Here is a 26,698-nt window from a genome sequence, read left to right as displayed (position 1 = left end):
AAGAAAAGTCTTAACAACTAGACTATTCTCTAAGTTTGTCTAAGAACCCAGACAGAAGCATTTCCTATAAGTGTTTTGACATACTGCCATTCTGTAGCAAAAAAAATTCAGTCAGGAATTGAATCAGTTGCAGCAGGCAGGAATCCCTGTGCCCAGTGGCCAGTGAAGCTATATAATAATATAGACATACTTAATCTTTAAAATCTACCATCTCTTTTGCCATGCTGAGCAATGTCATGATCCCATGAATATCTATCATCTTGAAAAATAAATGGTTTCCAGTACTCTGTAGAGACGGTAATTATTTGAGCTTGATAGCACACTCCAGCCCTTGTCATTATGATTACATTATACACAATAATGGAAGTTTATGTTTAGAGCAAACATTACATTTTAAAGATTCACAAAATACAATATAATCTACTCACAGATGGAATAACTGCAGTAGACAACTTATAGGAGTGATTCTTTGTAATGTACTGCAGTATGTAAATAAAATATTGTAGACAGTTTTCCCTGGCATATATTCTACTATTAACATATGTGAGCTGTTCAGGACTCAGTAAGCTAATTAAAAAACTGGGAGCATGAAAAGAAATATCCCAAATCCTGGTATAATTTTCTTCTCTGTGGCTGAATTTTTTGGAAAATAAGAACAAAGAGACTTAGAGTATACATGTTGGTAACACATACGGCTGCACGTATTTGAGCACCATGCATGTAACTTAAGATAATATGTTTTTAAATGCATTTGGCATGCAAGTAAAAATCTGTCTTGACAAAATAATGAAGAAAAAAATTAACTTGAGAAGTATAGGTATTTTTCTTTTTTTTTCTTTTTTTTTTTTTTTTTTACTTTTAATGATTTTAATGTGAGATTTATAAGTGAATGAGTCTCTCATAGAGTCATAGAATATCCTCAGTTGGAAGGTATCTACAAGAGTCACTGAGTCCACCTCCTGACTCCACACAGGGCAACCTAAAAGTTAAAGCATGTATCCCAGAGAATTATCCAAATGCTTCTTGAACACCAAGAGGTTTGGGATCATGATCACTTCCCTGGGGAGCTTGTTTCAGTGTCTGATCATCCTCTCAGTGAAGAACTTTTTCCTAATATCCTACCTGAATTTTTCCTGACACATCTTTAAGTCATTCCCTTGCATCTTATCACCAGACACCAGAAAGAAGAGATCATCACCACCTTCTCTGCTCCCCCCTATGAGGAAGTGGTAGTCAGCAATGACATCAGCCCCCAGTCTCCTCTTCTCTAAGCTGAACAAACCTAGTATCCTTAGCTGTTCCTTTATAAGTCATGTTTTCTATTCTTTTCACCATCTTTGTTGACCTCCTTTGGGCAGATTCTAATATTTTTATATCCTTATAGAATCTTCAAAATATATATGAGTGCATGGGTATAAACACTAGAAGGTTTAAATCATAGCTGAATTAACAGAAGAATGTCCATAGATAATTCACAAATAATTTATTGTGCATATTTCACTTAAACTAGATTTATCAAATATTTTTTCACAGGTGGGTATTCCATTAAAAAATGTTAGTTTGTTCAAACTCAAGCTTTCTGAATCAATACACATTCCCCTGAAATTTTCAAACTGAAGTTTTCTGACCCTGAACATTACATTTCTAGTAAAAGTCAGAGGTGACAACCTTTGTCTTAGAAGTTGGGTTCCTTAAAGAATTATTCTGAATGTGGTACAAGATTTCCCTGAAAATCTTTATTCAGAAAGATATACGACCAATCTCATTTCTATACAGACCTGAAGACAAGCTGGCATCCACGAGATTCTACACACATCTTTGTTTAGAACACTCACCGAGGACTTGTGGCCCCGATCCTTTAAGTTACAACACATACTGTACTGTGTTTTCCATATCCCCTACAAAAGCTGTACCTACTAAAGTTTAAAGCCACTTTCTCCTTTTGGATGTGATTTTTTCAATAATTTAATACTATTTGAGAAGTGAAAAATTTGAAAATCTTTAATAGCTCCCAGAAAAGAACAAAAAATAACCAGTAAATTTTAAAAATATACCCCATTTTCCAGCCCTCTGATCTCATTGCACCATCCACGCTATTCCTTTGTAGCACTATTCTGAACTGAAATATACACTGCTCTGTATTTTAATGCATTAGTCTGAACTGATGTAGCACAGAATTGATTCAAAATATTCACAAAGTATATAAGGTATATGTTCTCTTATATATTTACATGAATTTAAAATAAATTATGTGTTAAGTTCATAGTCACTCATTTTTTAAAATGGAAAGTATATACCACTGATTAATGCTTAACCACAATGCTTAAACTTTCAGGTTTTTGTCATTTCAAATGATGCTTTAACTCACGCTTTCAACAGTCAAAAATACATTCCTCAAAATATATAATTATATTTTTATATAATTATTATAATATATTTTTATAATTTTTATAATATATATAATATATTATATATATTATATATTATAATAACCTATCTGTATTTTTAAAATACATCTCCTGAGGAGGAAATGAACGTACAGCATTTGTATCTATTTGTATTGTAAGTAAAGGAAGAGATTAGGAGAATTGAATAGCTACAAGTAAATACACACAACAGAAGTAAATTCAATATACTGTAACTCCTCGTATTTTTTTATAACAAAAGTGTTGAAGAAAATTCTTATTCCTTTAGCATTCTAAACATCTGTCTCCTGAGGACCTGGACTTGTCCAAGAATTATGTAGGTTGTAAAACAAAAGCTAGAGACCTATAGGAACTGCATACAAGAAAGAAACAGACTGAAGTTTTAAAATTGGTATGTGGTGGCAGCAGCTGTGAATAGTTCTGTTTGTATTAGTGTTATCTGGATTGCTGGTGCTAGCAATACTTTTCTTGTAAAACAGCTAGAACTAAATTTATGGTCTTCTTGCATTGCTCTACACAGAAGGTCCATATTTCTCACCCTCTTAGAAGGGATCTACATGAACTAGAAGAAATTTCATGATTTATTAATTTTAATACTTCTAAAAATGTACATTTATATGTTCATATGGGCATTCTGAAATTAAATTCATCTTCATTTTTGATATAATTACATTTAGAGACAATACAGGGTATCATTACAGAAATACTGGTTAATTCATTCCATTTGCACACATAAAGATATAGACCTATCATAACCTTCAAAGAAGTAAGCATTATTTTCAAAATCTAATTCATCTGCCATAGAATTTGAAAGTAACAACACGAATCATAATATCAGAATAATTTAAGTATTATAATTTCACCAATGTATCAAGGTATTAAAACCTCCTCATCATCTGATCGTCAGAACTAAAATCACTATGTTTGTGTTTATGTTAACAAACCTCTGAGTGTTTCTGAGTTCCTAAGCATAGTGCTTGTCCCAGATTGCATCACGGATCCATCTCAGGGTAAAACAAGGTATATACCAGTTTCTTATCATTTCTCATTATCCAGTTTCCCTGAAAATAAAACCTAGAAATAAGAGAATATGGTAATTTAAATGCTACTTCAACATCACTGAGACGGTCAACTAAGGGTTTGGTTGCATGAATAAATGATAACTATGAATATATGATTCAAAAGTACAAAAACTGCAATATAACTGCATGTAGTTTAGCAGCAGTGTAAAACTGAAAGAGTATGTCTACATAATCTTTTGTAGAAAGTTGCAAGTGAGCTCTGCCCATGCTGAAGCTGACTAAGCTTGCAGTAATAGTGCAGCATTAAGTCAAAACTAATAAATCTTTCTGATTCATGGGTCAAGCTTAGTACCACACTGATGCAGATACATGGCTTCCATTTAGCTTAGAGCATGGTTAGATTCTGTTCTCAAAAGGTGATACAGACTTATACTGAAAACAGATTATGTGTGAAGGCATTGGAATGGTGTCCAATAACAGTTTTAAAGAATAAAAATAAGGGAATGAAGGGAATGTATCTGGAGTGTATATATAAGTCATATGTAAAAATGCACACATGCACACACGCACACACTTTTTAAACTTAAGCTATTAGAAAGAACAAGGAAACTGTCTAGGTGCATATGACTGGCCAGAATTCAATTTACAGTGGCGCAAAACATCCCTCAGTTTTTATATTTCTGAATGACAATGCATCATTTTTCCCCTATGAGTCTCCAATAAAGCCATTCTGTTATTGATTTTCTTTTGTTTTATTTTCCTTATAAAACTTTCAATGTCAACCTTGTATTAAGAAAAATTAGGTTTTGTCCTACAGATAATGGTACTTACTGTGTTAGAAAAGGTTAGACTTTACTACAAATGACAACCATAACTGCTCTGAAGTCCTTTCTTTGTCCTACACATAAATGTGCATGGAAGTAAAAAGAGTCATGTTTCAGTATATTGAAACCCCATTCACTAGTATCTTAAACATTTATTGCACAGAATTTAGGAGGGAGAGAAAACTGATTAAGAAACATGGGTCAATGTAAAATCTAGGTACTAATAGACTTCATTTATCATTATGCACATACTAGTTCAAAGATAAACAGGGTAGACTGAAAAAATGCAGCTATCCAACATTATAAAAAACTCAGACCTTAGCTATGCAGATAATAACAAAGCAGGATTTTTTTGAAACAATTAATAGAAAAAAATCATACTATGTTGTATCATGGCAATTGGAAACTTCCTCATATTAAAAGCTCCAGGGATTTCTTGAAGTGAGTAATGTTTTATTTAGTTACTATTATAGAGCGCTCAGAGCTGAGCCACTGTATTAAGCTTTTTTATAGTATTTGTCTTTTCACATCACCTCAGGGAAAAAAAGATCTGTAACAAAGCAGAATCTTAAAGTACATGCTTGTTTACCAACAAAAGCCTATCTCCAATTTTGGATGGCTAAAAGATGTTTCAGTTTCCTAAATTCAAGAACCACTGTGGTTTTATTTCTATTTATCTATATCTACTTAGATCAGAAAGAACTGAAAAAGGTTGGTACTTTTAAACTGTCACAGAAGAATAAAATGAAAAAGTAATTGCATACATTTTCATCAGTCTCTTTCTTTAACCCTTTGTTAACCTGTGAAAAAGGCCTGTGAAAAGAGATTTTTGAGACTCCTTTATTTTCCTAGAGGCTGGCTGTATCAATGAAAAACTCCTTTCTTCCTTAGTGCTATCACTCCATTGCCAGTATTTGAAAACAATCCTTATACTAACAGGACATCAATCTCTAAGTTTTTTAACTTCAGAAAGTTATGGTAAACCAGTTGAGTCAAACATTTACAGCCTAAGAAGACTAAATCTGTGCTGTGGTGAGGAACTGTAGCAACCAGCCAGTATAAAATGCTGAACCTATGTCTAGCCATTCAAAAATAGATCGAAGCCTACTCTTGGACTGAATAGTTCTCTTCCACCTGCTTGACAAATCAGATTGGAGACCTGGAATGTAGGAAACGCTGATTAAGGCGATAATCTACTAGAGTTGAATCAAATATTTGAATTTATACCTGCACCCAAACCATTAAGTGGTTTATTACAGGTATTTCCTTAGAATACAGGATATTCTGATTTAATGCAGTTGAAGATATGTCAGTATGCCTTGGAAATAATAAGAAAAATTCCATGGCACGATGGAATCATATCAAGATTCCAAGGAGGAATAACATCAACAACGGAGATTTAAAAAAACACCTTTACAATATCATAAACTACACTTCTGTCCCTATAAAATACAAGACCTGGCTGTGAGGAAAAACAGCACAGTAGTGCTTGTATCTTCCTGCCTAAAAACATTTTTTTCTCCCAAAAAATAGGGTAACCTCACCTATTTCTTTTAAAAATACTTTCCGGCATGTGGCATCCTGGGACTTGTGTTTCAACACTGTGTTAAGCACTAGCTGGCACTCACCAAACTATTCCAGAAAGCGTGATAACAGTCATGTATCAGGGCTTAATAATTTTTCCTGGCTCCATTTACATGCCTAGTACAGTCACTCTACTGAGTATTTGGGAGGAAGTGGAACAGGTGGGTTCAAGTCTCTGTTCTACATGAAACAAGAATAGTGACCTGATTCTGTTTTCCAAGGGTTCAAGTAAGTTCTTCCAGTACTGATAAACTGGGGGGCAGAGTGATGTTCTTTTACTTTTTCTTGGGGAAAAGAGAGCAGGGAAGGGGCAATGAGATGTTTAAGCTAAAAAATGAAAATATCTATGGGTTTTATGTCAACAGCAAGAAAAAAAAGAAAAGAAAAAAAAATTGACAATTTCACTATAGCCATCTGACTCTTTGTAGTAGGGAACAAGGGAATTTGTTTTTAATAAAGTGAGGAATTAAAGAACTCTCAATTTACAAAGCTGTACAGTGATTTTAGGAAGATAGATTTTGAACTTAAACCTAAAATGTCTGCCTCATATCTCCCTCTTTGTGGACCTAGGCTGTACTACAAAAAATACTTTTGAGTATCTGAAGCTTAATTCTTTTGAAAGAACATAAGAATAAATACATTAAATACCTTTCAGGATTTTATTTCTTTGTGATACTAAAATGTCTTGTTTTGCCGGACTTACTCTCACAGCTGTGCTGATGGTGGACAAGTCCTCTCCATCAGCCTGAAAAAAATCCCCTAAAAGTTTCCTTTTATGCAAGTGAAATTGTTTGAAAAATCAGTACCTGAAGTTTGTGCTTTGTTATGCAGCTTATTGTGTCCTCTAATTCCACAGACTTCAATGAACTTCCACCAGACCTATACTCTTATAAGCAGAATGTGATTCTGTATGATGTACAGATGTCTTCCCAATACAGATATGTCAATTTTCATTACTTCCAGTACAGCAAATATCACTATGTGTATAAATATGACTTTAAATATTTGCTAGGAGAGGGGAAAAAAAAAAAAAAAAAAGTGAATCAGCTGAACCCAGGTATTATTGTTGTTAATTGAAAGTTTTTTCACTCAAATAATGCTTTGTATAGAAGTCTCTCCACTAGAGGCCGCACAGAGACTGCTTAAATATTACCTGTTAAACTAGAATAAAACTCACATCAGAGAATGAAAACACAATCAAATCCCAAAATAGTGCTTTGATCCATGATGAGAACAAACAATTTAAACTCCTAGGGAAGAGTCACTACTAGTTTTTCTTGTTTGTTTGTTGAGAATCTAAGTAACATTCTAATTTTATTTTTTTTTAGTTATAAAACATTGACCCACTTTGGAAAAAATGAAGTCTTGTAATTATTACACTGTTTTAAATCATACCACATAAAAGATAATCTTTCCATTCTCATATTAAGATAAAGTATACTAACATGGGGGACAATGCTGCTTCAGGTAAAGCTAAGGGAAAGTCTTTTTCCTCATAAGTCCTGAGGAAACAGAAGGCTTCAGGTTCTGACACGGGCCCAGACCAAGAGCTCTTTTTTTGGTGCTTCTTGTGGCGGTGTTGCAATTTCTGCTGAGGAACTGACAGGTGGCAGTGATGAGACCACCGTCATTTCAGGAGAGGCGGTGGGGGTAGAAACAAGGGTGCCACACCCACCATGGGCAACCCACTCTTTCAAGGGGGGACCAACTGGTGCTGATCCTCCCTGCAACACCCATTGCCCTGGTCTGAGGGGAACTGGGACCACTGGTCTGGGAGACCAAGGGACATTAGCAAGGATGCATCACATTAGCGAGGAGGATTTGGTCATGATCTCTTTTCTTTGCAGATCAAAATATTAATAGGGAGGTTATCTGTGTTAGTTTCAACCTGAGTAACTTACTATTTTAATGATACCTGTTTAATAATAACAACATTAATAATATTATTAGATAATATAATTAGATAATGAAGATTTCAGTTAAGCCAACAACAATCCTTGGCTCTTCAAATGTGTAAGGTTTGTTTCTGTTAGCTTATAAAGAGATTATGACTGTAGCTCTTGGGGACAAGAAAGTTTCACCCAACTCAGTAGCTCCTGCATTTCCAAGAAGTTCTTTACGGGCACACGTGAAGCTGACTAGTGGCTTAGAAGTTCTTCATACCTGATTTTCTTTTCTCATTATTGGTCTATAGTAAATCCCAGAGATCGAGGTAAAACAATGGATGATACTGCACTGACTTTCCAAAATGACCAGTTTTGTATTTCTTCTCATGTAAATCTGGTCCTTCCACAAAATCCAGGATGCCCCAAGAACTAATATTCAGCTTTCCCTTTAATACAATATATTTTGAATCCCAAAGTTAAATGTAGCAATTTAAGTTAAGAAAAAACATTTTTAGGGTTATTGTTATTACTGCTGCTATCAATACAAATGCTACTGCCAATAACATACTGCCAAGGCTATTTCCAAGCTCATGAAGTATGGGATGAATGAGCAGAGAGTGAGGTGGATGGAAAGCTGGCTGAAGGGATGGGTCCAGTGGGTGGTGATCTGTGGCACAAAGTCTAGTAAGAAGCCAGTAACTAGTGGTGTACACCAGAGACCAATAGTAGGTCAAATCCTGTTAAATGTCTTCATGAATGATCTGGATGACGCGGCAGAGTATGCCCTAAGCATGTCTGCAGATGACACAAGACTGGGAGGAGTGGCTGATACACCAGAGGCTTGTTCTGCCATCCTGAGAGACCTCAAGAGACTGGAGAAATGGTCTGACAGCAACCTCATGAAGTTCCACAAGGAGAATCGCAAACCATTGTACCTGTGGAGGAACAACCCCATGCACCAATATTCTAGCTGACTGACCCCAGAAGAGGACCTGGGGGATCCTGGTGGATACCAAGTTGAACATGAGGTAACAATGTGCCCTTGAGGCAAAAAAGTTTAATGGTGCCCTGGGCTGCACTAGGAGGATTGTTGCAGCAAGTCAAAGGAAGTGATCCTTTCTCTCTACTCAGCACTGGTGAGGCCACATCTGGAGTCTTGTGGGCAGTTCTGGGCTCCTCAGTACAAGAGAGACATGGACATACTGGAGAGAGTCCAGCAAAGGGTCACAAAGGTGATTAAGGGTCTGGGGCATCTCTCACGTGAGAGGGATGTTAAGCCTGGAGAAAAGAAGGCTCAGAGGGATCTCATCAATGTGCATAAATACCTGAATGGATGATGCAAAGAGGAGAAAGCCAGGCTCTTTTCAGTGGTACCCAGTGACGGGACCAGATGGAATGGGCACAAACCGAAACATAGGAGGTTTCCTCTGAACATCAGGAAACACTTTTTTGCTTTGAGGGTGACTGAGTATTGGCACAGGTTGCCCAGAAAGGTTGTGGCGTCTCCATCCTTGGAGATATCCAGAATCCATCTGGGCACTGTCCTGGGCAGTCTGCTTGAGCAGGAGTGTTGGATCAGATCATCCTTTGGACCTCAACCATTCTGCGATTCTGTGATTAGTCCATTAAAAATAATAATAAAAAAAAAAAAAGTATTTTGATCATTTGAACATTTACTGCACAAAATACTTGAATCTTTTTTATTGTTAGACTAGATTCTGAAGCTATTTATCTTCTTTTATTTCTCTCCTATAAATTGTATATATTTATTTGTAGTCTATGAACTGATTAGCCATAGGTTTGGTATAAGAAATACAGTGCAGATAAGGTTGCGGTAGTCTTCATGAATGTGCTATAAATATGTATTATATATGTGTGTATAATTATAACTATCACAAAGGGGACAACTACTTTGAATTTTTACAGGGTTCATGAGGTACAAAAGTAATTCCAAAATTCAGAGACTGATTTTAAATACACTCTCTGGTCAGAGGAGAATAAAGAACACTGATAATTCAAATATGACAGAGAAAAATTTCAAAGGAGATTTCCAAATTTAGGCTTTTTAAATCCATGCTGAAATACTTCACAGAAGAAAATGATAGTTAGAAGAGCTAAGAATATTAATTCAGTGATTAAAAAAATTGCTCTGGAATTCTTTATATGAAATAACTTTTGTTTAAATGTGGTTTAGGTAGTCTAATCAACATGCACTGATAAAACCTGGTAACTTGGTTACTGGCTTCAGAAATACTGGCCTGTCTCTTGGTATGAGATCATAATTTATAAAAAAGAACCACCCCCAAACCTCTGTTCTTTAGTGAACATTGTCCCTAATTTTTGTAAATGATAATATATAATTATGAGAGAATTATTTGCAAAAATAGCTTTTACTGTATTCATAATAATATTTCTTCCAAGTTAATTAATGAGAAAAAGAGATTCACAATATCTTTAAATATAATTTATGTTAGGTTTTGCTAGAAAATTAATTACATTTATTGGAAGATGTACTGGGTCTGGCTGAGCCTGAATTGGTTTACCCCTATAGCAGCCCTCATGGTGCTGTGTTTTATGTTGGGAGCTGGCAGGGTGTTGATAGCACACTGGTGTTGTGGCTACTGCTGAGTAGTGCTTACACAGCACCAAGGCTCTTTCCGACATTTCCCGCCCCCCAGTGGGATGGGGTGGGCAAGATCTTGGGAGGGGACACAACCAGGACAGCTGACCCGAACTGACCAAAGGGATATTCCATACCATATGACATCTGGTCAAGTATAAAGCTGGGAGAAAGGAGGAAGGGGGTGGGGTCACCCTTGGTCCTCCGAGGCAACCAGTACGTGTATCGGAGCCCTGCTTCCTGAGAAGGCCCGACATCGCCTGTTCATGGGAAGTAGAGAATAAATCTGTTCTCTTTTTGCTTCCATGCACGGACCTTTGCTTTGCTTTGCTTATATTAAAACTGCTTTTGTTTTACCCACAAGGGTTGGGTTGTTTTTTTTTCCTATCTTATTTTCTTTCCCCTCTTTGCCCTGTTAAGAAAAAAAAGGGGAAGGGGGGGAAGTGATAGAGCGACTTAGTGGGTATCTGGCATTTAGCCAAGGTCAAACCACCACAGAAAAATAAAACAAAACAATTTAAGCACTTTCACTGTACATAGTCAGTAAACTATCTTTTTTAAGAGATTAATCCTATATCTATACAATTTCAGTAAATTGTCTATGTGTGCATTCTCTATGTATACCATACATCAAATTCACAAATAAAACTTCTTCCATGGTACTCATATTTTTCATATATCTATACACACAGAAAAACACTTACTTACAGACTGAATTTTGTGTGTGTCTGTACGTAAACATACATGTTTGTGTACATACACATAAGTAGGAATATTTAGGGTTAGATATAATTGCACTTCTTGTATTCATGACAGATTCTACAGTATTTTTTATGAAAATGACTACAAGATATACTTGAGAACTGTTCACAATTACTTTTTTTTTTTCATAAATCTTGGAAGTTTCACTGCTAGAAGATATTACACCCATAAGTTATGACTGTCAGTACTAAACGTCTAGACAAAGTCTATGCCCCTTGTCATTTTAGCAGCACTTCCTATTAACATAGTCACAAGTGGTTTCCCATAATGTGGTTCTGTTACATGTGTGATGATTTGATTGGCAGCAACATCTATAATAGCATAGCATTATTGTCTGTGGCAGCTGCTGATAAGTTTAAGAACCAGTTTATACTTGATGAACACCATACTAGTAAATGTGCACCTAAGATTTGAAAAATGTACCTGCTGTCAGTAGGTACAATTTGGGAATACTTGCTCCACAGAGAGGGGGTGACTAGTTACCAGACTCTAATTATTAATCCTTTAGACATTAATGAACTTTCTTTCAGCTAAATTACTGTGTTTATTAATAATTCATAAAAATTGGCCAACCATTTAACACAGTGCATGCAGCTGTCTGATAAAGAGATAGTGCCTTTTCATTTGGTCTTAGAGTGTTTAATAATTTAAAAGACGAACGGGATAGGATTTTGCAGTATGCTAATAATGTGTCACTAATAACTGAAAAATCCTAAAAAAGTATGTTCCTTTTGCCTTGTTTTTGCAGTCTGTGATTAGCTCTGTAACAAAGAAAATTAGGTCCTTGGGAGATAAAAAATATCAAGGAGAATAAGTAGAAAAAAATATGATTTTATACTTCCTCAAGCTAATGACACACTAGATTTAAAAGAATTAATGACCAGCTTTCCTATATGATATGTGCACAGAGAACTAAACAGCACTTCATGCAGTGTGTCCAGAATCTTAATTGCCATGCATTTCACAGAAAGTCCCAGAAGAGGGAGGTGTTTACTATCAAATAGAGAAGACTTTTTTTTTACGTTCTAGGTTTCATTTCAGTACTAAGGAGAACAAAGGAAAAGTGGCCTTCTTCCTCTTTAAAATAAAATTGAGGTAATTAAGACAGTTATTTTTGTTTTAAAATACAACTCTATAGATTAGCTGCTGTTTCCTCTTTCATTTGGATCTTCATCCATTGGATCAATTCCAGCTGTCCAAAGTGTGTACTTATTCTAAGTAAATCACTTGTCTTCTCTTTTTAAAAAATGTGACACCTTTTAAACTGCTAACAGCAATAATCAAGCATGGGTAGAAGTATTCTGTTATTTCTACCTGCATTTGCAGAAAAACTTTAGAAAATATATTTGTTATGATAACAACATAGGCTCCATTCTTATATCAGCTAGAAGGATATAAAATATCGACTACTAAACCCAGACTTTTTAAAATTATCAGATACGAATAGATTTTAGCTAAAGTTTTACAACACTTTGCCAAGGACTAAGTTAATTCTATGTAAAAGGCAAGTGAGATGACCTGGAAAATTACAGGCCATTCATCCTGATATTGGTTCCAAGTGTGATAATGCAGCTCATGATGTTTGATGTAATTTGTAACTGTGTGGTTTAAGCCCAGAGCGCAACTGAGCACCGCCCAGCCACTTCCTCACTCCTTCCCCCTCAGGAATGGGAAGGATAAATAAGTCAAAAGGCTTGGGAATTGAGACAAGGACAGGGAGAGATGATTTACTCAGTATGGTCACTGGCAAAAGACAGACTCGATTGTGGAAGAAAAAATACATAATTTAATTTAAACACCACCACCATCAACACTTCAAATAGAACAGAACAGTGAGAAGTATAACCATACCTTACAAACACCTTCCCCCCACCCCTCCTTTCTTCCCAGGCTCAGTTTTGCTCCCGATATCTCTCTCCTCCCTTCCAACAGCACAGGGGAGGCAGGGGGTGGGGGCTGTGCTCAGTTCATCACCCGTTGTTTCTTTCGCTCCTTCCTCCTCAGGGGAAGGGCTCCTCACACTCTTCTCCTGCTCCAATGTGGGGTCCCTCTCACGGGAGACAGTTCTCTGATGCGAGTCCTTCCCACAGGGCTCCAGCTCTTCATGAACTGCTTCAACATGGGTCCTTCTGATGAGCTGCAGTCCTCCCAGCAACAGACTGCTCCAGTGGGGGCTTCCCACAGAGTCCTGCTTTCTTTGGGCACAGCCACCTGCTCTGGCGTGGGGTCCTCTACAGGCTGCAGGTGGGCATCTGCTCCACTGTGGACCTCCATGGGCACAGCCTGACTTCTCAACACAGGCTGCAGGGAAGTCTCTGCTCCAGCGTACCTCCCCATCCTCTACCTCCTTTCTTCAACTGGCCTTGGTGTTTTCATAGGTGTCTCCCTCACTGTCCTGGTTTAGCTAGGATAGGGTTAAGTTTCCCCAGCAGTGGGGAGGAAGCTCTAACCGGGTTATTCAATACCATGCTGACGTCACCTCCTGGCGCCCAAGTGTGGGAGAATTGGTGAACACGCGTGTTGTGCGCTCGCTCTCCTCACTGCTGTATCAGTACATTTTTTGTTCTGTTTATTGTTATTACTATTACTGCTATTGTTACTGTTCTTGTTGTTGTTCAGTTTGTTGCTGTTGCACTGCTGTATTAAACCTCTCCTTATCTCAGCCCTGGGGTTTTGTATTTCACTCCCTGCCCCGTCCGGTCGGAGGGCGGGGGAGGGGCAGCGACAGCATGGTCTCGGACCCCGGCAGGGCCTAAACCACCACTCCTCCTCTTCTCACGTTCCCCTTCTTAATATGTTATCTCTAATTGGCTAGGCCTTGGCCAGAGGTGGGTTCAGCTTGGAGTCAGGGGAGCCTCCAAGCACCTTCTCAAAGAAGTCACCTCTGTAGCTCCCCCCTGTTACCAAAACCCACTGTACACAAACCCAACACACTAACAGGTTTATAAAAAATCTTTTCAAACTGATTGAATATCTATTTTTGATGAGAACTAAAATTTGAATGATACTAGTTTTAGTGCTGAAGAATTATACTTGAACACTTGTGTGACACTGTCAGCATTGCTCCATGATGTGCCCTTTGAGAAATATGCTATTGACATGATTGATATTGAATATTTTAAAGATTAACCAGTTATCAGGTAACAAAATTCAGCTTTAAGTAGGGATCATGAAATAGGGATATTAGCTGCCCAGGCTCTTTATAGAACACATAAAAATATATGAGCTGCCTTAGAACTCAAGTTAACTTGATACTGAGGAGGCTTCTTAGACCTAAACCAAGACATTGGCTGCACAGACTAGTTGTTGCTCTCCAACCACAAGTACTTCTGTCTTTCTCCTTAAGAAATGCATGAAATTTACCCTTTAAAAAGTTGTCAAATTCTCTTTTCAGGGAGTTGAGGTATCATCCTGCATGGAAAATCAAAATTCAGCATCTACTGCTACCCCTTCTGTCAAGAGATGGTTCTGTTACGGAGGCTTCTAAATAAGCAACCCACCACCAATTTAAAAAAAAAAATAATTTATTTTTTCTAAAACCACCAATCAGCCCTCCGTATATTACAGATCCAGATGTCCGCAAGAGGAGGACAGAATAACTTTCTGGGGTTTAACAATAACCCCAAAGACTTTACAAAACCCCACTCCCCAGGGGTTTAACGAGAACCCCAAACGCAAACTCCACTTCCTGGGGTTTAACGGGAACCCGAAACGTAAACAAAACCTCACACCCCAGGGGTTTAATGGGAACCCCAAACGCAAACTTCACTTCGTGGGTTTAACGAGAACCCAAAACGTAAACAAAACCTCACTACCTAGGGTTTAACGACAACCCAGAACGTGCTATCACTCACCTAGAAAATGAGGACTCTCAACCTCGAGGACCTGCTCAGGGCAGCGTCCCAACCCAAGGCACCTCGAGGAGTTTCCTTGGGCAGCGTCCTGACCCAAGGGGAGAGTCCTGACCGCAGCGTGCAGCTCCAGGGGACGAGCTCAAAATGGCTCCCCCAGGGGACTCCGTTTATACCCAGGCCGAATCTGACCTGTAGTCAATAGCGGCTCCCATTGGTCAAAGGTCTCAACTACCGCGAGACCCTGAAAACAAAGACAGCCAAAAGCTGCCACGTTTCAACAACCAGGAAGCTCTGTTTTCACTGGGCGGATGCACCTGCCACAGGTTCTCTCCTTGTTTTAGAAATGTTTTGGGATCAATTTCTAGTACTGTTGTTAAAGCATGTCAACTATGCAGAAATGAGCTCAAGATTTACCACATGAAAAAGACAGCAAAAGATTCCCTATTCCCTGAGTAGTGTCCATATTTTACAAAAGTCACCAGGGTCAGATTCATCGTGCTTAACTTTTGATACTCTGAATAGAAATGGTGGTATCTGAAAAAGTTACCCCCAATGACTGCTACAGTATTTGGATAAAAATGCTTAGGTTTAGGATTATAATCCTCTGACTTATTTTGAGCATACACTTTAGGATGAGATTAGTTGATTCATAGAAGTGCCCATACATGTGGCTAGCTCAGATACAGGTGCTTGTATACGGTGAACTGAATTCTACCCGAGATAAAATCCAGACTTAAAACCAGGCCGTGTGTCCTTCCCTTTTCAGAAGAGAATGACTGTGGGTGGGGAAAAAAAAAAAAAAAAAATTAAAAAAAAAAAATCTTCCTTTATAGACCTTGAATTTTTTTCTAAACAGCAATATGAATAATAGAAGCTTCTCCTAAACAGAATAACTTATTATTGGAGGGGAGGAGTGCAAGCTACCTCTCCCATTCTTTCATTCCCAGCACCACCACACTAGAACATGGACATCTTAAGCTGTTTATGAAAGTGAGTGGAAGATTCTTAAGAGATGGCAAATTGTTTAAATCACTGAAGACAGAGGGGAAATTGATCATTTGTTGTCTATATCCTTGGTCATTGCTTTAAGCCTTAAGTTATTCCTTAAAACAGAAGTTGACATTCATCATATGTTTTAAAAGAAAAAGGCAACTAATACTACATTACATATGGAGCCTGATTCTGTCAGTGTGCGTTATCAAGCCTTGATAACATCTTGTCTCTTGATCTCCACTGGAGGCTTCCCTCTTCTACAGAAGCAGACAGGTTCACTGTGAATAGCCTACACCTAGTAACAAGGGTGAAAGGAGTTTTAATGGTTCATGTCTGGATCCTGATCACATGCAGGAGTAAGGTAATCCAGTCTTCCATTTCCTAAGCCAGAGAAGGAGGTGATCTCTCTGTGTTCCAACTAGGCTTTACCAGATGTTCTGCATGCACTCGCAGGCATATGAAATGATAAGATCTGTGCTGTGCAGCCTTTCTTCATTCTTATTTCCAGCACTATGCTGATCTGTTAATTCTGATGCAGTTCTGTGAAAATGTAATGTCATGGCTAGACACTAAAAAAGCAAAGAAAGTAAATTCCTGATGGAATTCAGGAATTTCCAGGATTTGTCAGTGATTATTGATATTTTCAGTATCATAGCTTGTCATGTAATGCCTAAATTCTGCTCTTTTGATATCCTCACAACTCAGGGAGTCAAACCCTTAAAATCTAAGCCAGACTTAGTACATCAGTGTCTCCTTTCTGGAAGAGCGTGACACTGAAAGAGGTATGACGAGATTTATGTGCTGAGGATTTGGGGGTTTGTTCTCTAATTCTATGGAATTCCTTGCAAAACACTTTATTCAAGGAAGTTCCTTGGGCTGCATTATGTACAGAGTCAAATGTTAATCATGGTGATCCTGTCTGGCTTTAGAATATCTTAATTTATTTTAACAACCATGCTTTAAAAACATGCCTAACATGTTTTAGAAAGAAAATGCTGCTTTTTGTGAATCATCCAAGAAACATCTATTTTTTTAAATGCTGTTATTATTCATATTACTATTGTTATCAAGATACTTTTTTTCTTTTCTTCACTATTTTCAGAAAATATCTTAAATGAAATGCATTTAATTAAAATAAAAATATATTATTGACTAATGAAATTATACAAGTTGTGAAATGTCAGAGGTCAACTCAAAAGCAATACAACAATTAAGTTCTCCATACCTTTGTTTAAGAGTCAAAATTTGACTCAAATAATATGCAATTTTTTTCTGGCCCCTTTATATATACATACCTGAAGGCAGATCCATTTTTTTTTTCCCCCTGTTCTAATATTTGTGTATTAAATAATACTAGTAAATATCTTCTGGTCTTGTAGTATGCAGGATAATGAAAAGATCTCTTTTGTTGCATTATGCTGCACTATACTATTAAAGGATTATGGAAACGTGAACAAAATAGTCGTGTTCATGTTATGTACTACTCACTGCTAAGGAGACTCTGCATTGTTTCAAAATAAGATACAGCTTTCTGGTATACAGATGTGACAAAATATTCTGTCTCAGAGAGACTACCCATTGGCTTCTCTGCTTGGGACTATAAAAATGGGATTTGTTTCCCCTATACATGGTGATATTGTAGAATCATAGAATCATTCAGGTTGAAAAAGATCCTTGGGATCATCAAGTCCATCAGCCCTATTCTACAAAGTTCTCCCCTACACCATATCCCCCAACATCTCAACTAAACGACCCTTAAACACATCCAGGGATGGTGACTCCACCATCTCCCTGGGCAGCCTATTCCACTGTCTGACCACTCTTTCTGTGAAAAATTTTTATGAAAAATGTTAGTGCATTTTTTCAATATTTGCAAGTCTTTTTAAAATACTTGTTCTGTCCTTTCCAGTTAGTGTGAAAAAAGCAAACGAATTCCAGAGAGCAGCCATTTAATACAGGGGAACTCTCCCTGTGTTCCATTATTCCTCTTGCAGTTGTAAATTACAGGGGGTTGTGCCCTAAAAGCAAGATATCCAGCAAAGAAGTTGTGAACAGTGAGAATCACAGACCTTGTTGGCATAAGATGTGTAGGATCAGAGATGTGATATAACATAGTGTGGAGAAATAATGGTATTCTGACACAGCAGATCACCTTTGCCTATTATGTGGTCAGTGGGAAAAACAGACTGTCTTTACCCTCAAAGGATTGTGTTTGTTGAAAACTTTCTGCAGGATGAAATCCACTCTACAGCTTTTTTATGGAATAAAAATCTCATCTGGCCTGATATCTATTAATTTTTTATTCGCTGAATATTCTCTTTTCCCCACACCCACATTTATTACAATAAAACAATATTAAATTTAGTTTACTGGTAAACAGAAAAAACTTTCTTACATTCTCTTCATAATTCTAGATTTTTTTTAAAGTATTATTCTTAAAAGTTCCCAAAATTAGGATACAATTTACTGATTAGTTAATTTATCTCACCTGTTTCTCCTTGGTCACTGGTGTCTTAAAAGAGGCATACTTTAAATGTCTAGTTAACTTTTACTTTTTTGCAGCTCAGTTTGTGTCCTGATTTTTTAAATTTTTTTTTAATCATTTTGCCAAATGTTTTCATGTCATGCATCCTATCAATATCTGCTTATGTTCTCCAATAGCAGCTGTACTTCAGGACCACTACAAGCTTCCTCACAGGGGCGTTTTGTCAACTCTAGCAGAGTCCTCAGTAGTGGAAGCCGTGAAAAGACTACACTGTTAAGACACCTTCTTTGCTGCAACGTGTCTCAATATACAGAGTTTTGAAGGCTGCCTCAGCAATTTTGACACCTCAAAAGGATCTCTGCATAATAGTCAAGCATACTCCAATGCTTTCAAAAATAAGAGCAGCTAGCATCCTCATCGCAAATTATGATTTCTGTATGCACCACACTTTAGATGGCAGCTTAATTGCATGTTAAGGCCAGCAGAAAGGACTGTAAAAAAAAAATCGGTCACCTAAGAGATTATTTTAATCTGACACTTTTTCAAACAACAAATATGCTGAGTAGTGTTCATTCAGTCTTGGAACTTTTTTTTTCCCTCTGGTGTATTTGTCTTTTACTATGTTAGTTGCACCTTAAAGTAACTTGCCTGCTTGGCAATGTAAAACCTGGACATATTTGAAATTTCATAACATCCAAGCTTGACCTGATTTCTGCTAGGGACATCTGAGTAGGCTAATTGAAGTAGAAACAAAGCAGCAGCTAATCAATTTACGATGACATGGTTTTGTACTTCTAATAGCTAGGGTATCTGCTTAGTTCTTTCCTGTACTTTGCTTTTCCTGACCATGTCCAGATATAAATGATTCACTAGAAAATTAGTCATTAGTCATTAACACTCTGGAGTCTCACAGCAAGCTGTTTGTTAACCTGTTAGGTAAATAACTATATTTGTTATTTGGTCTAGCCTGTTGATACCCAATGGACTTTATGGAAAACAAAAGTCTGTGCAGATCTAATCCAAAAGCCTTTGATCTTCCAAACAGGGGTTTCAAATTTCAGCTTCCCAGCCTTTTTCCAACCTGTTTCAGAGTCATGAAACTGGATAATAAATAGTCTTTAGCAAATAATGCATTTGTTAAAAAAAAAAAAAAAAAAAAAAAAAAAAAAAAAGACAACTAAACTTTGTGTATTGAAAAATTTTCTAGCATATTCAAATTAATTTTTGAAAACTTACAGAAAGAAGATATATACAGCTTTGAAAAAGTTGACATTTCTCTCAAGGGACCATTTTATTTCACTTGCTAGAGGAGTAAACAAGGAGGAAGACCAAGGTCCACCAAGGCTGGGTTATTCTAGACCAGGTATTAAAACCAGTTCTAAAAAGAACCCCAGAGGAGTCATTGTAGTGGATGACTCCATTCTGAGGGGTGTCGAAGGCCCAATATGCAGACCGGACCCGCTTCATAGGGAAGTCTGCTGCCTCCCTGGGGCCCGCGTCAAGGACGTCAAGGCAAAACTCCCCGCTCTAATGAGAACTAAAGACTACTACCCTCTCCTGGTTTTCCAGGTAGGTAATGACGACATTACTAGGTGAAGTCCTAAAGCAACGAAGAGAGATTTCATGTCCTTGGGGAAAGTGATTAAGGGGTCAGGGGCACAAATAGTGTTCTCCTCCATCCCTTCAGTTGGGGGGACGGATGAAGAAGAATACCGGAGAACTCAACAGATGAACTTGTGGATCCAAGACTGGTATTACAGTCAGGGCGTTGGATTTTTCAATAATGGGTTGGTGTACAGGGCACCAGACCATTTGGCATTAGATGGAAAGCACCTGTTCCAGAGGGGGAAGAGGATCTTGGGGCAGGAGTTAGCTGGGCTCATTGACAGAGCTTTAAACTAGATTTGAAGGGGGAAGGGGGGAAAGCATCAGCCCATCTGAAGTGCATGTATACCAATGCACACAGCATGGGTAACAAGCAGGAGGAGCTTGAAGCCACGATGAAACAGGAAAATTATGATGTAGTGGCTATTACAGAAACATGGTGGGATGTCTCCCATGACTGGAGTGCGCCAATTGATGGCTACAAGCTCTTTAGGAGGGACAGGCAAGGAAGGAGAGGTGGTGGGGTGGCGCTGTATGTTAGGGAATCTTATGATTGCTTTGAGTACAAGTGTAGTGAAGACAGGGTGGAGTGTCTTTGTGTTAGAATCAGGGGGAAGGCCAACAGGGCAGATGTTGTAGTAGGAGTTTACTATAGGCCACCCACCCAGGACAGAGAGGTGGATGAAATATTCTATAGGCATTTAGGAAAAATCTCATGATCCCTTGCCCTTTTTCTTGTGGAGACTTCAACTTCCCAGACATCTGCTGGAAATACAACACAGCAGAGCGGGACCAGTCTCAGAGATTCCTGGAATGTGTGAGTGACAACTTCCTGACGCAGCTTGTGAGGGAACTGACCAGAGAAGGTGCCCTGCTGGATCTCCTCTTTGTGAACAGAGAAGGACTGGTGGATGATGTGGAGGTTGGAGGACGACTAGGGCACAGCGATCATGAAATAATAGAGTTCTCTATTCTTAGAGAAGCCAGAAGAGGGCTAAGCAGAACTGACATCCTGGACTTCAAAAGGGCTGACTTACTCTTGTTTAGGCACCTGCTTGACAGAATCCCTTGGGACATGGTCCTGAAGGCTATAGGGGTCCAGGAAGGCTGGGCACTATTCAAGAAGGAAGTGCTAATGGCTCAGGAGTAGGCAGGTGCTGTAAGAGAAGCCGGCGACAGAGAAGACCACCCTAGCTGAACAGGGAGCTTTGGCTGCAACTCAGGGAGAAAATGAGACTTTACAGTCTTTGGAAGAAGGGACTAGCCACTCACAGTGATTACAAAGAGGCTGTGAGGCTTTGCAGGGCAGAAATCAGGAGGTCTAAAGCCCAGCTGGGAATTAATCTGCCTTCAGCAATCAAGGATAACAAGAAATGTTTCTATAAGTACATCAGTAGCAAAAGAAAGACCAGGGAGAGTATCCATCCCCTGCTAGATGCAGGAGGAAACATGGTAATAAGTGATGAGGAGGAGGCTGAGGTGCTTAATGCCTTCTTTACCTCAGTCTTTAATAGCAAGACTAGTTGTATTGAGGGAATCCAGCCTCCTCAGCCAGAAGACAGAGACTGGGAGAATGACCCCCTCGCATTCCAGGAGGAGATAGTCAGTGACCTACTGCATCACATAGACATACACAAGTCTATGGGACCAGATGGGATACACCCGAGGGTGCTGGAGGAGCTGTCTGGGGTGCTCGCCAAGCCGCTTTCCATCATTTACCACCATTCCTGGCTGACCGGGGAGGTCCCGACAGATTGGAAATTGGCCAATGTGACGCCCATCTGTAAGAAGGGTTGGAAGGATGATCCAGGAAATTACAGGCCTGTCAGCTTGACGTCGGTGCCCGGGAAGCTGATGGAGCAGCTCATCCTGAGTTCCATCACACAACACATGTGGGACAACAAGATGATCAGGCTCAGTCAGCATGGGTTTATGAAAGGCAGGTCCTGCTTGACAAACCTGATCTCCTTCTACGACAGGGCGACCTGCTTATTGGATGAGGGAAAGGCTGTGGATGTTGTCTCCCTTTACTTCAGTAAGGCCTTTGACACCGTTTCCCACAGCATTCTTGTGGCAAAACTGGCTGCTTGTGGCTTGGATGATTGCACGCTTTGCTGGGTAAAAAACTGTCTGGATGGCCTGGCCCAAAGAGTTGTGGTGAACGGAGTTAAATCCCGTTGGCGGCCAGTCACGAGTGGTGTCCCCCAGGGCTCGGTTTTGGGGCCACTCCTGTTTAACATCTTTATTGATGATCTAGACGAGGGGATCAAATGCACCCTCAGTAAGTTTGCAGATGACACCAAGTTGGGTGGGAGTGTTGATCTGCTCGAGGGTAGGGAGGCTCTGCAGAGACATCTGGACAGGCTGGAGCGATGGGCTAAGGCCAACTGTATGAGTTACAATAAGGCCAAATGCCGGGTGCTGCACTTTGGCCACAATAACCCCCAACAGCGCTACAGGCCTGGGGAGGAGTGTCTGGAGAGCTGCCATTCAGAGAGGGACGTGGGGGTGTTGATTGACAGCTGGCTGAACATGAGCCAGCAGTGTGCCCAGGTGGCCAAGAAGGCCAATGGCATCCTGGCTTGTATCAGAAATAACGTGGCCATCAGGGACAGGGAAGTGATCTTACCACTGTCCTCGACACTGGTGAGGCCCCACCTCAATTACTGTGTTCAGTTTTGGGCCCCTCACTACAAAAAGGGCATTGAATTACTTGAGCGTGTCCAGAGAAGGGCAAGGAAGTTGGTGAAGGGTCTGGAGCACATTGCATACGAGGAGCGGCTGAGGGAACTAGGATTATTTAGTCTGGAGAAGAAGAGGCTGAGGGGAGACCTCATTGCCCTCTACAGCTATCTGAAAGGAGGTTGCAGAGAGCTGGGGATGAGCCTCTTTAACCAAGTAATACGTGATAGGAGAAGAGGGAATGGCCTCAAGTTGTGCCAGGGAACGTTTAGACTGGATAGTAGGAAGCATTTCTTTACAGAACGGGTTGTTAGGCATTGGAATGGGCTGCCCAGGGCAGTGGTGGAGTCCCCATCCCTGGAGGTGTTCAAGAGGTGGGTTGACATGGCGCTTGGGGATATGGTGTAGTCGGGATCTGTCAGTGCGAGGTTAACGGTTGGACTAAATGATCTTCAAGGTCTTTTCCAACCTAGATGATTCTGTGAAATTCTGTTAAAGAACTTCTAAGGAGCTGTGATAGTTGTATCCAGGATCAGGAAAAAGCCACATGGCATTTTTGGTTTCACATTATCCTGATTATTGTCAGCCTAAAATTAATGACAGATACACCTCCTGTAAATGCTTCTTCTGACCAGAAACATTTCACTTTATTTCTTATTCAGCTTTAATTCCATTTAATTTTCTCTGTAAACACACACACCTATGGTACTGTTCTGGATGCAACGGACAAGAACAGTGGAGGAAGTCTTACCTGTGTTAATCCATGATACTCCCAAAAGGTTGACCACAGATGTTTGACTAGAAATGGTACTGGCACTGAAAGCTATGGGACTGCGTTAAAATTGTTGGAGTTGGGGAGCAGCTGTAATTATCAGTATCCTTTGGGACCTGTAAGAAATTAGCAAACACTACCAGTGGGAAACTGAGGAACTGTAAGTGTAAAACACTTTTACAAGGAGCCATTTGGAACTTTTAGTTACATGAGTTAAATCTTAGTTAATGAATCTGTTAAAACCCAGACAATGAAGTACTTCCTCTTATGTTCCTTGACACTGAGGGATTACTGTTCAAAAATTATTCTGTAACAATAACTTCAGTAGTTAACAACTTTTTAATAACTTCTAAATATAGAGAGGACAGCTGGCAGAAGTTCAGACTATTTTATTCTGTATTTTCAAGCAGTGGCACCAGGAAGAAGGCAAAACAGTTAATGTTAGTTTTGCAGTAGTTTATTATGGATTTGGTTTTTTTCCTTCAAAATTTTAAATTAACTCAGGCACAAGAGACATTGCTAAAATTTGAGTGCTACAGAACGCAAATGTTTGTGATTGATTCATATTTTTGAAACAAGGATACAGAAATGAACCATAAAGGAATCTGTCCCAGACATAAGATTGAAGAATCAGTCTCATTGAATCTGGGAGTTTAAATAGCAGATCAGATTATACTGGAAAAAAACCCAAAAAAAACCCAAAAAACCAACCAACACTCAAAATCATATGAGAGACACAGAATTACCCCCTTAAAATTGAGTTTACCAAACAAAGAAGTCATGAAGTCTGGACTGAAGCATATGTAGTCTCTGTGATACTCCAGTCCTCTAGTAATAATGATAATTCCAAATTATTAAAGGAAAACAGAATAAGAGAGGTGTTTTCTGAGTTCAGAGTTGGACTCACACAGACAAATACCAAGAGAAAACAAAGGGGGACATGCAGTGTTATGAAAAACAAGATATCCAGTGGTTTGGAAAAGACATAAGAATTACAATGGGTTTTGTAAGCATTTGCAAGAGAGATAAATGTTTGCAGAGCACAGACAATAGCACCATTACATAGTGATTGAGCAATAGGAACTGAATTATAAGCTTGAAAGTACAGGAGACATTTACTAATTTTAAGTAGAACAATCCAATGAGCTAGGAGGCTGCACTGAAGAAAATGAAAAATACAACAAGAAATAACGTGATGAAGTTCAAGGTTGACAGAAATTTTTTCCTACTAAAAATGTATGAATGAAATGTCATTTTTAATGAATGAGAAAAAGATAGAGTTTATGAAATTACATGGTAGCAAAAGAGGATTATAAATATATTAGGGCTCTGGTCTTACTAAATAAGTGTATTAATTGCTGTGAGAATTAAAGAATTTGTGAACATTCTTGAATAACTCAAAAAACACTGATTAAAGGTCCATAATACATGCATTTCCGAATTTGGTGAACAAAATGATAACCTCAAGATAAGCTCAAGAAAATATGTAACAATGGCAAGTATTATCTTAATTAGTCATTACATGATAAAGGTATATAGAACACATACACAAAAAAAATCACTTTTATAGGCTCTGAAATACTAAAATGCACTGTCTAAGGAAAGATTTCCTATTGTACACAAAGGGAGATTTTTTTTAAAAGATGGTTGTCCACAAATATTTTTCTAAGTTGATAAGTAAGCAAACAAACTTGCATACTTCCCTGAGAAATACATATCATGTAAGGCGACTGTCATTTGATTAACATTTGGTAAGCAAGATATTTGAAGGGAAGTGGTAACATTTTCCATCACAAGGGATGTATTAACATTTCTAGGAAAATGTTTTTATCTGAGTAGAAAAAGTGAGAAAGAATTCAAAATGCTTTTGGAAAGGGTCACTCTCATTAGTTAAGGCAGAATACACAGGAATAGTCATTTCATATGGTAGAAATTTTTTTTATTCCAGATGAAGAAAGATTCTCCTTCATAAGAATGAGAACTGGTAGAATAACAGTGTCTCATGGTGTCTTTCAGCAATAATTTTCAAAATGCCTAGGAGAAGTAGATGTCTGGAAAAATCTTATCAAGGGAGAAGTATGAGTTCATGTCACCAAACATCCCATGTAGGTTTTGAACTGTAAGAAGTGAACATCTAATTGACAAATAGCAACTGACTTGTTTCAGAAGTATTTGCACAGCTATTCTACAGAATTGATTTTGTGTTGCTATATTTATTTAGCGTATCTATTTTAGGGGTAACTACCTGTGTATTTCAGCTACTGAATCCATAAAAACATCTGTTCTGATTTGTACAAGTACCCTGGTGACAGAGAAATTTGATTTAGTCAGTGTATCACTTTTAGAAAATGTTCTGAAAGATATTAGGAACACTTTGTAGGATATGAACCAAAGACTTCTAATGAGCCTAGATTATATGCATTTAGTAGGCTGTTTATTTTGAAATAAGCCTACATTTACTCTGTGGGAAAAGGTCAGTGCCTTTGAAAGTATCTCAGTCAAAATCTTGCCCATCTAAACGTTTTCCAGTAAGTATGAGCATATCTAATGAATGACTTGCCAAATGAATGCTATCTTAGTAAATCCTAATTATACTATTTATGGAGATATGAGTAATTACATATTGTTCTGAATCCACAAATTGCAATTAAAATAACATTCTTTCAACAGACTCTTAGTCTCTATTGACATGCATTGCTAGATGTGTTTGACAGGCAAGCACAGTTTATGATGTTCTACTTTATTTCCAACTGTTCCCTTCTAGACAGAGGTTGCTACATTTAACACTGTGATGATAGGTGCCAATAGTCTAAATATAAAATCATGTTCATCCACCACTGATAAAAGCAAAATTTTGTCAGGAATATTTCATTGTTCCCTCTCTTTTGGTGGAAGATATAATGAAATGAACACACACCATCCAGTTCTGAACATAGAAGAAAAAATACATATAGTCATCTTTTGATGTCACGAGTGGGATATAATCTCCCATATCTGACATAACAAAATTTTCTGGAACAAAGAGAAAATTTCAGTGTGTAAAGAAAGATATGACAATGCAAGTACACTTTATTTTTCTGCAAATATGTCAGTTTTATTCCTTTCAAAGAACATTTGGTTCAATAGTTTCCATAACTGTAGTCATTGGCTTTGATTGTGTTCCATCTCATCAGTAAACAACTG

Source organism: Strix uralensis, chromosome 2 (assembly GCF_047716275.1).
Source record: "Strix uralensis isolate ZFMK-TIS-50842 chromosome 2, bStrUra1, whole genome shotgun sequence".
NCBI classification, from domain to species: Eukaryota; Metazoa; Chordata; class Aves; order Strigiformes; family Strigidae; genus Strix; species Strix uralensis.
The sequence above is the reverse complement of the archived record's forward strand: the minus strand, read 5'-3'. Positions refer to the sequence as shown.